Source organism: Eretmochelys imbricata, chromosome 28, assembly GCF_965152235.1.
Source record: "Eretmochelys imbricata isolate rEreImb1 chromosome 28, rEreImb1.hap1, whole genome shotgun sequence".
NCBI classification, from domain to species: Eukaryota; Metazoa; Chordata; order Testudines; family Cheloniidae; genus Eretmochelys; species Eretmochelys imbricata.
The window spans coordinates 4,827,942-4,841,273 of record NC_135599.1 but is presented as its reverse complement, the minus strand read 5'-3'; the positions used below and the strand labels follow the sequence as shown (position 1 = coordinate 4,841,273).

Here is a 13,332-nt window from a genome sequence, read left to right as displayed (position 1 = left end):
GTCTGCTGCTTGCCGGGGGCTAATATTCGCGATGTGACAGAGAGACTGCAGAGACTCATCAAACCCTCGGACCGCTACCCCTTCCTGCTTTTCCACGTGGGCACCAATGATACTGCCAAGAATTACCTAAAGCGGATCACTGCAGACTACGTGGCTCTGGGAAGAAGGATAAAGGAGTTTGAGGTGCAAGTGGTGTTCTCGTCCATCCTCTCCGTGGAAGGAAAAGTCCTGGGTAGAGACCGTCAAATCATGGAAGTCAAGGAATGGCTACACAGGTGGTGTCGGAGAGAAGGCTTTGGATTCTTCAACCATGGGATGGTGTTCCAAGTAGGAGGAATGCTAGGCAGAGACGGGCTCCACTTAACGAAGAGAGGGAAGAGCATCTTCGTGAGCAGGCTGGCTAACCTAGTGAGGAGGGCTTTAAACTAGGTTCACCAGGGAAAGGAGACCAAAGCCCTGAGGTAAGTGGGGAAGCGGGATACCAGAAGGAAGCACGAGCTGGAGCGTGTGAGAGGGGAGGGCTCCTGCCTCATACTGAGAACAAGGGGCGATCAGCGGGTTATCTCAAGTGCCTATATACAAATGCACAAAGCCTGGGACACAAGCAGGGAGAACTGGAGATCCTGGCAAAGTCAGGGAATTATGATGTGATTGGAATAACGGAGACTTGGTGGGATAACTCGCATGACTGGAGTGCTGTCATGGATGGATATAAACTGTTCAGGAAGGACAGGGAGGCCAGAAAAGGTGGGGGAGTTGCACTGTATGTAAGGGAGCAGTATGACTGCTCAGAGCTCAAATATGAAACTGTAGAAAAACCTGAGAGTCTCTGGATTAAGTTTAGAAGCGTGAGCAACATGACTGATGTCGTGGTGGGAGTCTCCTATAGACCACCAGACCAGGGGGATGAGGTGGATGAGGCTTTCTTCTGGCAACTCGCAGAAGCTACAAGGTGGCACGCCCTGGTTCTCATGGGCGACTTCAATCATCCTGATATCAGCTGGGAGAGCAATACAGCGGTGCACAGACAATCCAGGAAGTTTTTGGAAACTGTAGGGGACAATTTCCTGGTGCAAGTGCTGGAGGAACCGACTAGGGGCAGAGCTCTTCTTGACATGCTGCTCACAAACCGGGAAGAATTAGTAGGGGAAGCAAAAGTGGATGGGAACCTGGGAGGCAGTCACCATGAGATGGTCAAGTTCAGGATCCTGACACAAGGAGGAAAGGAAAGCAGCAAAATACGGACTCTGAACTTCAGAAAAGCAGACTTTGACTCCCTCAGGGAACTGATGGGAAAGATCCCCTGGGAGAATAACATCAGGGGGAAAGGAGTCCAGGAGAGCTGGCTGTATTTTAAAGAATCCTTATTGAGGTTACAGAGACAAACCACCCCGATGTGTAGAAAGAATAGTAAATATGGTAGGCGACCAGCTTGGCTTAACAGAGAAATCCTTGCTGATCTTAAATACAAAAAAGAGGCTGACAAGAAGGGGAAGATTGGACAAATGACCACGGATGAGTAGATAAATATTGCTCAGGCATGCAGAAGTGAAATCAGGAAGGCCAAATCACACCTGGAGTTGCAGCTAGCGAGCGAAGTTAAGAGTAAGAAGAAGGGTTTCCTCAGGTATTTTGGCAATAAGAAGAAAGCCAAGGAAACTGTGGGCCCATTACTAAATGAGAGAGGCAACCTAGTGACAGAGGATGTGGAAAAAGCTAACATACTCAATGCTTTTTTTGCCTCTGTCTTCACGAACAAGGTCAGCTCCCAGATGACTGCACTGGGCAGCACAGCATGGGGAGGAGGTGGCCAGCCCTCTGTGAAGAAAGAAGTGGTTCGGGACTATTTAGAAAAAGTGGACGTGCACAAGTCCATGGGGCCAGATGAGCTGCATCCGAGAGTGCTAAAGGAATTGACGGATGTGATTGCACAGCCATTGGCTATTATCTTTGAAAACTCATGGCAATCGGGGGAAGTCCCGGAAGATTGGAAAAAGGCTAATGTAGTGCCCATCTTTAAAAAAGGGAAGAAGGAGGATCCTGGGAACTACAGGCCAGTCAGCCTCACCTCAGTCCCTGGAAAAATCATGGAGCATGTCCTCAAGGAATCAATTCTGAAGCACTTAGAGGAGAGGAAAGTGATCTGGAACAGTCAGCATGGATTCACCAAGGGCAAGTCATGCCTGACTAATCTAATTGCCTTCTATGACGAGATAACTGGCTCTGTGGATGAGGGGAAAGCAGTGGACGTGTTGTTCCTTGACTTTAGCAAAGCTTTTGACACGGTCTCCCACACTATTCTTGCCAGCAAGTTAAAGAAGTATGATCTGGATGAATGCACTATAAGGTGGATAGAAAGCTGGCTAGATTGTCGGGCTCAACGGGTAGTGATCAATGGCTCCATGTCTAGTTGGCGGCCGGTATCTAGCGGAGTGCCCCAAGGGTCATTCCTGGGGACGGTTTTGTTCAATATCTTCATTAATGATCTGGAGGAAGGAGTGGATTGCACCCTCAGCAAATTTGTGGATGAAACTAAACTGGGAGGAGTGGTAGATACGCTGGAGGGTAGGGATAGGATACAGAGGGCCCTAGACAAATTGGAGGACTGGGCCAAAAGAAATCTGAGGAGGTTCAACAAGGACAAGTGCAGAGTCCTGCACGTAGGACGGAAGAATCCAATACACCGCTACAGGCTGGGGACCGAATGGCTCGGCAGCAGTTGTGCAGAGAAGGACCTAGGGGTGACAGTGGATGAGAAGCTGGATATGAGTCAGCAGTGTGCCCTTGTTGCCAAGAAGGCCAATGGCATTTTGGGGTGTATAAGTAGGGGCATTGCCAGCAGATTGAGGGACGTGATCGTTCCCCTCTATTCGACACTGGTGAGGCCTCATCTGGAGTACTGTGTCCAGTTTTGGGCCCCACACTACAAGAAGGATGTGGAAAAATTGGAGAGAGTCCAGCGAAGGGCAACAAAAATGATTAGGGGACTGGAACACATGAGTTATGAGGAGAGGCTGAGGGAACTGGGATTGTTTAGTCGATGGAAGAGAAGAATGAAGGGGGATTTGATAGCTGCTTTGAACTACCTGAAAGGTGGACCCAAAGAGGATGGATCTAGACTATTCTCAGTGATAGCAGATGACAGGACAAGGAGTAATGGTCTCAAGTTGCAGTGGGGGAGATTTAGGTTGGATATTAGGAAAAACTTTTTCCCTAGGAGGGTGGTGAAACACTGGAATGCATTACCTAGGGAAGTGGTGGAATCCCCTTTCTTAGAAGTTTCTAAGGTCAGGCTTGACAAAGCCCTGGCTGGGATGATTTAGTTGGGGTTGGTCCTGCTCTGGGCAGGGGGTTGGACTAGATACCTCCTGAGGACCCTTCCAACCCTGATCTTCCATGATTCTATGACCCTCCTCCAGGAGTGACAGAGCCTGGCATGTGCTGGAAGAAGCGGGGAGCTCTGGTGCCCACAGACCTGTCCTGGCAGCTTTCTCAGCAGCAAAGAAATCAATTTTTCCTGCCCCTGAGCAACCCACCCACAGCTAATGGCAGCATTGGTGGGGGGTCCCAAGCTTTGCACCAACGTCCACATTTCAGATCTTCCTCTCATGGCACTTTCCATGTGAATTAGGACAAGCAAGCTGGGGAAGCTCCATGGGGTAATAGAAACCAGGGCTGCAGGGAAGGCTTGAACTCACAACCCCAGCAATATTGCCCTTTGCACTAACCACTTGCACCCCTGCAGGGGCTCCTTGGACAGCGTTGGGAAGTCGGCCGTGATCGGTCTCTGTGGTTCGCACCTTTGCCTGGCAATTGAAAGGCTGCCGGTTCAAACCTCACTCAAGATGTGGCTTTCCAGCAATGAGACTCCAGTCCATTTTAATAGGAAGAAAATCTCCTCTATTCTCGTCTAGCCCCATTTGACTCCTTCGGCCTGTCTCCTTCCTCTCCCCTGTCAGACTCTTTCCTGCCCCATTGGAGCCATGCAGAGGGGAGCCCCAGTCAGTCTCGGTCACTGAGAGTCTGTATCCCATAAGGGGAGGGAGGGATCGCTGTAAAGCATTGATAATGGAGAGGGGAGGGGTGTGCGTGGTTAGGGGGAGAAAGGCTGGAGAACTAACAGTGGGGCCCAGAGAGATTCCCTCACAGACTGGGGAGATCCCCTGCTGCCCACCATCACCCAGCTCTGGGAAGAACAACTTGGGATTGCTTGGGGAAGCCACCTTTAAAAACACAAGTGTTCCATGCTAGTTACATTTTAATAAGACCAAAGCCGCCTCAAACCCAGTGTCACAATCACTGGGACGACTTTGTCCTGACATTTTACCGGCCGCAGCCACAAAGCGAGTCAAATTACGGCTCCCGTTCGGCATCAAGGCCCACAGACGAACCCGGAGGCTTTTCCTTCCTCAGGTTCTGCCATCATTTCATTGATGGCCTGTTCCGAGATTCATCGTTGTGCAAAGCAGCGTCAGGCCCTGAAACTGGGCGAGCCCAGAGCAGAGGCTGCCTTCATTTAACCTTCCAAAAACCAACCCGCCGAAACGTGGATTAGCACCCATGCTCCTCCAGCCGCAGGGGAGGCGCCTCATCTGGGCCCCTGGTGCCCGTGCTCCAGCAACATAAGACCACGGGGGCCTGGCTCCACCAAAGTCCGGGGCCCGGTGTCTCCCCCAGCCCCGCCTGCTGCCCCCGGGCAATTTAAAAGGGCCCGGGGACCCCCACCACCATCACTGGCAGCACAAGGGGGCTAAGGCGGCTTCCTGCCCACCCTCGCTCCGTGTAACCCTTCTGCCCATCAGAGTTGGCAGCAACAAGGGCCGGGTTCAATATCTAGGGGATCCATTCCAATAACACAATGCAAACCGGCTCGAGCCCCCACCCAGTGACCAGGGACAAATATGTACCACCCCCGCTGGGCACCTCCCAGAGGCAATCCTTCCCCTCTCGCAAGCACCTAGTCTGAGTGTAGCAAAAAGCCTTTTAATAACAGAGAGAAACAATGTGGCATTATGTTGGGGAAACAGCACCAACAGGATTCATAACACAACCCACGAGCAAAAAAAAAAACCCACCCCAAGCAAATCGGGGCATGCCCTTTCCCTTTGGTTCTTGAGTCCAGCAACCTGAAATCACCCAAAGTCCCAAAAGTCCAATGACCCAAAAGTCTCTGTCCCTGGTCAGGGCAGCCCCAAAGTTCAAAAGTTTATCTGCAGAGCTTTACCTCCCAACCTGGGTGGAGATGGGGGCGGGGGTAAAAAGCACATTACATGATCTGAAGCTGACCGCCCCACAGCTCCATAGGCCTCCACTCCACCAACCGCCCCATGAACTGCTTCGCTCAGCTCCGCTCCGCGTCCCACCAGCAGCTCCCGCCATCCCATGAACTGCTCCGCGTCCCACCAGCAGCTCCCGCCGTCCCACAAACTGCTCCACAATAGATCTTCAGGCTCCCCCACTACCTAACACAACGCTCAGTGATTTTGGCTCTTAGTCAGTTCAGCTCTTTGGTGAAGTCAGCTTGTAGTATAAAAGCCTCAGTGACGGTACACCATTAGCCCGAAGTGAGCTCAGCAGCCTGTAACTAGACTCCTAACGAAATCAAAAAATAGCTCTGAGATTCCACAGGGGACAAAAAAGGACGGGCAACTAGCATATAAGACCATCACCACGGGACCCATGCCACCAAGTATTAATACTTGTCCCCAACCTCTCTCAATTCACAGAGTTTTGGAACCCATGACCCTTTCCTAGCGATTGCTACTTAGTTGATGGTGAGTCCCTCCATCATAACAAAAGGCCAAGTACAGTTCCCAGCACAGTTCCCATAATCAGGGTAATAACAATTTATTCTTCCTGCCCCAATAACAGAGACACTGGGGATCCCACAGCAGCCAAAGTGACCATTTGGGCAGCTATGGCCTCGTTCTAGGCGGGGTGGGTGTGCCTATGCAAATGAGATCGGCCCCTGAAGTTCTTTTCCACAACTTGCCAGACCTCACCACCAGATGTCAGGGTGAGGCTCACCCTGACACTGCTTACACTCTGTGTGGCCTGCCAGTCTCGGAAGCGGCTGGCACGTCCCTGCAGCCCCGGGGGTGGGGGGATCTCCACACGCTGCCCCCGCCCCGCGGGCCGACTCTGCCATCTGTGGCAATGGGAGCTGCTGGGGTGGTGTCCGTGGGCAGCGATGGGCAGAGACCCCCCACCTAGGAGCTGCTGCCAGAGAGGGGTGTGGGTTGCTTTTGGGAGATGCCTGAGGTAAGAGCTGCACCCTCACTCTCTCCTGCACCCCAAGCCCCAGCCCAGAGCCCAACCCCCTGCACCCAAACTCCCTCCCAGAGTCCACACCCTGCACTCCCTCCTGCACCCTACCCCCATGCCCCAGCCCAGAGCCCACACGCCACACCCAAACTTCCTCCCAGAGCCTGCGCCCGCACCCCCTCCTGCACCCCAACCCCCAACCCCAACCCAGATCCCGCACCCAAACTTCCTCCCACAGGCCTCCCCCCACACCTGCTCTTGCACCCCAACCCTCTTCCCCAGCCCAGAGCCAACCCCCTGCACCCAAACTCCCTCCCAGACCCCGACCTGCACCCTCTCCTACACCCCAAACCCCAACCCCAACCCAGAGCCCACACCCGAACTCCCTCCCAGAACCTGGCCACCCCACCCATTCCTGCACCCAACGCCCTGCCCCAGCCAAGACCCCACATATGTACAGAAACTGCCTCCCAGAGCCTGTACCCCTCACCCCCTCCCACACCCTAACCCCCTGCCCCAGCCCAGAGCCCGCACCACACACCCAATTCCCTCCCAGAGCGTGCCCCCACACCTGCTCCTGCACCCCAACCCCCTGCCCCAGCCCAGACCCCGCACCCTGCATTCCCTCCTGCACCCCAACCCCTGCCGCAACCCACAGCCCACACCAAAACTCCCTCCCAGAGCCCAACCCCTTTCCCTCTCCCTCCCATACCCAAACTCCCTCCCAGAGCCTTAGGCAGATGTGGGGGGAGTTGGACGGGGAGGCAGGACTTGGTCCCATTCTGGAAACCACCAAAAATTGTAGAAACCTGCCGCCCCTGTCCAGCCCAACCTTCTGCGGGTGCCCCTCAGGCCCCACCCGTGCAGGGTTTGAAGCTTGCATTGCTTAAATTCCAGGACGCTGGGGGACTTCAGCTCCCCTTTGTCCAGCGGGAACCTTCACCCCACTCCCAACCAGATTCTTGTCCATGGGATGACTGTCGGGGGGCTGGGCCCCTCTTTGTCTATTCTCTCTGGGACAGGCCAGGGTACCTAGAACTGGGGTATCTGAGCACCCAGGACCTTCTATGGAGATGCCCTTCTCCTTCCCCTTCTGTGGTCTGATCTGTCTTTGACTCCAGCCTGTTTTCTATCCATCGTCAGCACCATCCCAAGCCAGCTGCACCCGCCTCAAAAAGACAGTGTCCCCTGATGGGTGTAAATCACTGAGCTCTCTCCTCTCTGAGCACTGACTGCCCCTCCGTCTCCTTGCCCCTCAGTCTCGGCAGACGGGACCTTTCCCTCCAGGGCTGGAGGATTCCCCCTTCTCATCCGCTACTGTCCCAAGCCACCCCTTGGGTGGGAATCTTAAAAGTACCAAGGTGACTTAGGAGCAGAAACCCCCACAGACCTTCCGTGCAATGGGCACCTGCCACGCACTGAGCAGGACTGAAACTCCTGCAGGGATCTGCTATTTCCACCTGCCTGTAAAGTCCAGCTTTCCCCAGCACATTTACTGCAGTGCACTCGGGTCACTGTTTCCATGGCTGACAGCAAGGAATCGCTCCCAGTTTCCCTTCTATCTGCAGCACGATTAGCCTGTGTCGGTGGTTAATGAGGTGGATCTAGTTGTCAATGGTTATTCATTCCCCACCTGGACAATTCACACAGTCCCTTTCTTTCTCAAATCTCCAGCACCTCTGTGATCCCGGTAGCAGGGGTTGGGTTTTCCCTGAGGCCCTGAGATTCTCAGGGTCCTTTTTTCCCTCCACCTGGAGTGTACTCAGCTTTTCCCCCATCCCAGACACTCCATGAAATAACAACAAGCAGCGTAAAGAAAGCAGGGAGGGAACATCTCCCGGCCACGGCTGGAGGTGCCCAGGGCCCCCTCTTTCTCCATTGTTTCCATCGCAGAAGAGGAAGGTTCCTTGGAATTTGACACTCTGCTTTCCACAAGGGACAGAGAAAGATCTTGATGTTCCTGCGTCTGCACAAAGAAAATTGTCCTTCTGTGTGAAAGAGAGGCAGGAAATGGCCCCACGCTGGGACAATATCCTCAGGATTAAGAGCAAAGGACTCAGGCTGAGAACTGATTTAACTCCACTCATCTCATTTAACTCCTCTCATTAAGAAGTTGTCTTCCAGGGAGAGATAGCAACTTGTGACATTAATCCAGACCCTGGGGCTTTGGGCTGCTTTAACTCTTGGAAAAAACATGAACTTGATTCAAGAAGGGAGAGAGGAGAAGCCTCAAGCTGCCTTTGGTCCAAGGCTGGTGTCTCCTGGACAGTGGGAAACATCCCTCACTGCTGCCAGGGGATAGGTGGCAACTGGTGACGTCCCAGGGCTGGGATGAAAGGGGAATGTTGCGTGGACTTTATCATACACGCCCCATCCTGCTTCTCAGAGCCCACAGGAAAGCATCTAGAGATGGGAGAGCCATTCCTCAACTGCATTCTCAGGAGAAGTCAGTAGCTATCCTTGAACAGACACTCAGGAGAGTAACCACGGCGGTTCTGCAGAGACATCTGGTTGCCAGAGGATCCATCTAGGTTAAGGAGTGCTGGGGGATCTGCAGTTTTTGCAGTGGGGAGGAGTCTCGAGGTCACACGTTGCAGGTAAGCTGGGACATTAGGGACTCCAGGATGTGAGGCTGGTTAAAATGGAACTGCACAAAAAACCTCCCCCTTTGCTCCCTGCTTTGCCCTGTCCCCGTTTCATGAAAATCTCCATCTCTACCCCGGCTCTCAGAAACCCCCTCTCTCCCTTGGGTATTTTCATGGTTTCTTCTTTTTTTCATGGTCTTTTTCAAAGATTTTTTGCCATCGAAATGATCAAGTACATTTAAAATGAGAAAAACAATCAAGCAACACATCTGCATCTCCTGCACCAGGCATGGCATCGTGTCTGAATTTTTCTCCTGAAAAGTCCAGGCAGGCAGCGTCTCCCCCACATTTACTGCACACCAGGCCCAGAACTGAGCTTCACTGGCAGCAGCGAGGGGGGACGGGTGGGCCTGAGCTGTCTGGGGATTATTTTAATCTATTTTTCGGAGGATGAAATCCATGCAGCTTCCACTTCTCCGTCTCTCCCCAGGAAATAAAGTGTCTGTGCAAGGCACCCAAACCTTTTCACAAGAAGAAGTGAAATGAAACGGCCACACGATGGCATCAGAACCTAAGACATGAGAAGCCATGTTCTTGTTCAATGTGCATTGAAGCTGAACACAAGGGAGGTGTTTTTTCTTTGACTCCTAGCCCCCCCACACACTCTAATCCACTCGACACCCCTTTCCTCCCACAGCCAGGAATAGAACCCAGGAGTCATGACTATTAGCCCCCCTAATCTAGCCCACTAGATCCTTCTCCCTGGGACAAAGGAGAAGCTCTGCGACCCTGTACTGTCCCTTTGCCTCCCTGCTTGTGCGGCACTTGAAACCCAATGGGGTTTCCTTGGGCAGTTTTGAATCTTGCTCCCAGGGAGGGTGTAATTTTAGGTGCAGGTTCCAAACAGCGCAATGAACCAGCCAGAAGGGGCAGGAGGTATCGGTGTAGGAGCTATTGAAATAATCTTAGCAACGTACGTCAGGGGAACCATTATTAATGACGACAGGTTTCAGAGTAGCAGGCGTCTTAGTCTGTATCTGCAAAAAGGAAAGGAGGACTTGTGGCACCTTGGAGACTAACCAATTTCTTTGAGCATAAGCTTTCGTGAGCTACAGCTCACTTCATCGGATGCATTCTGTAGCTCACGAAAGCTTATGCTCAAATAAATCGGTTAGCCTCTAAGGTGCCACAAGTCCTCCTGTTCTTTTTTTTTAGTTATTAAAGAAGTGTCAGTAAAAGGTCAGAATGGGATCGTCTCAGTGTCAGTAGAGGGCTCTGTGATGGTTTTCAATTTGTCATCCCACCCTAGCCACCACCTAGCACATGTTTGAACCTCTTCCTCTCTTAGCGTTGCTCATTATCAGAGAAGGGGAGAGAGAGTGAGCCACAGAAACAGAGACCTAGTGACTGAAGGAAACATTTCTTTGCTCTTTGCTTGGCTCTGTCAGTTATTTGGGTACAAACTCACCCCCCCCCCCCACTGTTTCTGCTGGGCTCAATGGGCAGGAAGAGCTCAGCTGTCAATGGGACTTGGGGAGCTCGGGACATTACTGTAGCTTAACAGGGAAATCCTTGCTGATCTTAAATACAAAAAAGAAGCTTACAAGAAGTGGAAGATTGGACAAATGACCAGGGATGAATATAAAAATATTGCTTGGGCATGCAGGAGTGAAATCAGGAAGGCCAAATCACAGCTGGAGTTGTAGCTAGCAAGAGATGTTAAGAGTAACAAGAAGGCTTTCTTCAGGTATGTTGGCAACAAGGAGAAAGCCAAGGAAAGTGTGGGCCCCTTACTGAATGAGGGAGGCACCCTAGTGACAGAGCATGTGAAAAAAGCTAATGTACTCAATGCTTTTTTTGCCTGTCTTCACGAACAAGCTCAGCTCCCAGACTGCTGCCCTGGGCAGCACAGCATGGGGAGGAGATGACCAGCCCTCTGTGGAGAAAGAAGTGGTTCGGGACTATTTAGAAAAGCTGGACGAGCACAAGTCCATGGGGCCGGATGCGTTGCATCCGAGAGGGCTAAAGGAGTTGGCGGATGTGATTGCAGAGCCATTGTCCAATATCTTTGAAAACTCATGGTGATCGGGGGAAGTCCCAGACGACTGGGGTGTATAAGTCCCATTTTGGGGTGTATAAGTAGGGGCATTGTCAGCAGATCGAGGGATGTGATCCTTCCCCTCAATTCGACACTGGTGAGGCCTCATCTGGAGTACTGTGTCCAGTTTTGGGCCCCACACTACAAGAAGGATGTGGAGAAATTGGAGAGAGTCCAGCGAAAGGCAACAGAAATGATTCGGGGTCTGGAACACATGCCTTATGAGGAGAGGCTGAGGGAACTGGGATTGTTTACTCTACAAAAGAGAAGAATGAGGGGGGATGTCATAGCTGCTTTGAACTAAATGAAGGTGGATCCAAAGAGGATGGATCTAGACTATTCTCAGTGACAGCAGATGACAGGACAAGGAGTAATGGTCAAGTTGCAGTGGGGGAGATTTAAGTTGGATATTAGGAAAAACTTTTTCACTAGGAGGGTGGTGAAACACTGGAATGGGTTACCTCGGGAGGTGGTGGAATCTCCTTCCTTAGAAGTTTTTAAGATCAGGCTTGAGAAAGCCCTGGCTGGGATGATTTAGTTAGGGATTGGTCCTCCTCTGGGCAGGGGGTTGGACTAGATACCTCCTGAGGTCCCTTCCAACCCCGATATCCTAGGATTCTATGATCATTTGGCCAACAACATGCAGCAAAGCACCCAACTCAGTTGCATGAATGCTCTATAAACCACTCCTCAATTATACAGAGACACCAGCATATCTCCCCAGCTCTCAGCCTTGCACCTCAGAAATGTACCATCTTACACGGCTCACGGCCTTCTCTTGAAAAGTGTAAGCTCATTTTTAGTTCGCCACTTCATCAAAAATAAAGGGGACATGCACCAGCCTTTGTCATGTGAGCAACTTTCCCAAGCACTTTGGACAAACTCAGGAGTAAGTATAAAATAGTAAAACAAGTTTATTAACTACAGAAAGTTAGATTTTAACTGAGTATAAGTATTGGAGTATAACTGTAATTTGAATATACTAAGCAAGAATTGGATCAAACAGCTTTTCTCACTCACTGGTTGCTCCAGGCCATGTTGAGTTCTCAATACACAGAGTGAATTCCCTCTCAGCCTGGGACCAATCTCTGCAGTTCAAATTCTGAGTCTTCCAGACAATCTTCCAGGTGTTGAGATTGGGGAAGAGACAGGCCACATGGGGGTGTCTTTGACTCTCATACATATTTTTTCTCCAGCTGCTAGGTAGATTCTTGCCGTGATGCTGGGGTTAGTTAGCCCCCAATATGGAGCAGCAGTTTGCCTCCTGCACTTTGTGGTAGGTGTGTCACAGCTCCTTCACTTTGGCCCCGCACGGCAGTGTGTCCCTGTCATGGCCCCTTTCTATCATGCATCACGACCAAACCACAGAGTCTGGACTCAGCATTCATGTATCCTGCAGTCTGAACTTGGAATCTGTTACATTCCCTCATTGGCTACCATCATTTAACCAACACGCAAGTGCTTCTTCTCCAGCAAGGCAGCCAGTTTGGGACCCATAGGCATGGCATGGCTCTGAAGGAATCAGCTGTTTCTCTCTGTGCTTCAGGAAACTTGGGATCCAAATGGTAAAAGACAGTTGTTCCCAGTTTCATCATGGCATCCCTTAGAAGTGTGAGCAATTCCAAAAACAGTTTACCTTGGCCACAGGTCACCATAGCGTCCATCTCTGGGGTGAAAATCAACCACTAAAACCTCTCATTTCTACCTGACTTCTTGTCAAATCTTTGACCTTAGTTGTAGCAATTTTACACGGCTCTGGCGTAGAATTCTTCACCAACCACACAACATACCAGTAGCGATACTGAGGTATAACTCCCCCAAATATGCCCTTTTGTTTCTTTAATCTGGTGGCACAGATTTAAATAAGGGACTACATTCAGGTGCGGCTTAGAATCCCTCTAAGACATCAAATGTCAGGTATCTACTCAAAATGGGTGTCTTTCTGCAGCTCTATCACATTCCTCATGGATGTCATTTCCTACACATTTACAGCATCTCCCAGGAGGGAGCTGAACAGAAATGTCACTTCCATTTTTCCCATCTCTACCTAGGAAGGGATTGCATTTCCCAAATAAGAGGCAACATGCACCTGATTAGGAAGGGAAGATCTTCAGGAGCAACCTCCTGCAGGGCATGGGCCACAACTGCTTTGGGAGGCAAATGAATGGGTCTTTTAGTTAGTTCCAAATCATTTACTAGAGAATCCTCTTCCCAGCCCCTTCGGGAAATATTGACCTTACCAATTGAACAACAGGGGGATAGAGATGGTGATGGAGAATCCCTCTGATTTACCCTATGTTCTTCTCTTGTTACAGAGGGGAAAAGACATTTTTCCCTATCCCTTCCCTATTCCTGCTCTTTGTTATACTTCAATATATTTTAAGG

At 51.1% G+C, this 13,332-nt stretch overlaps 1 protein-coding gene across 1 annotated transcript in view; it reads left to right on the top strand.

Moving 5' to 3' along the window:
- LOC144258216 (uncharacterized) overlaps window positions 1-13,332 on the top strand; it is a 970,182-nt gene that overhangs the window by 776,775 nt on the left and 180,075 nt on the right. The window lies entirely within an intron of this gene.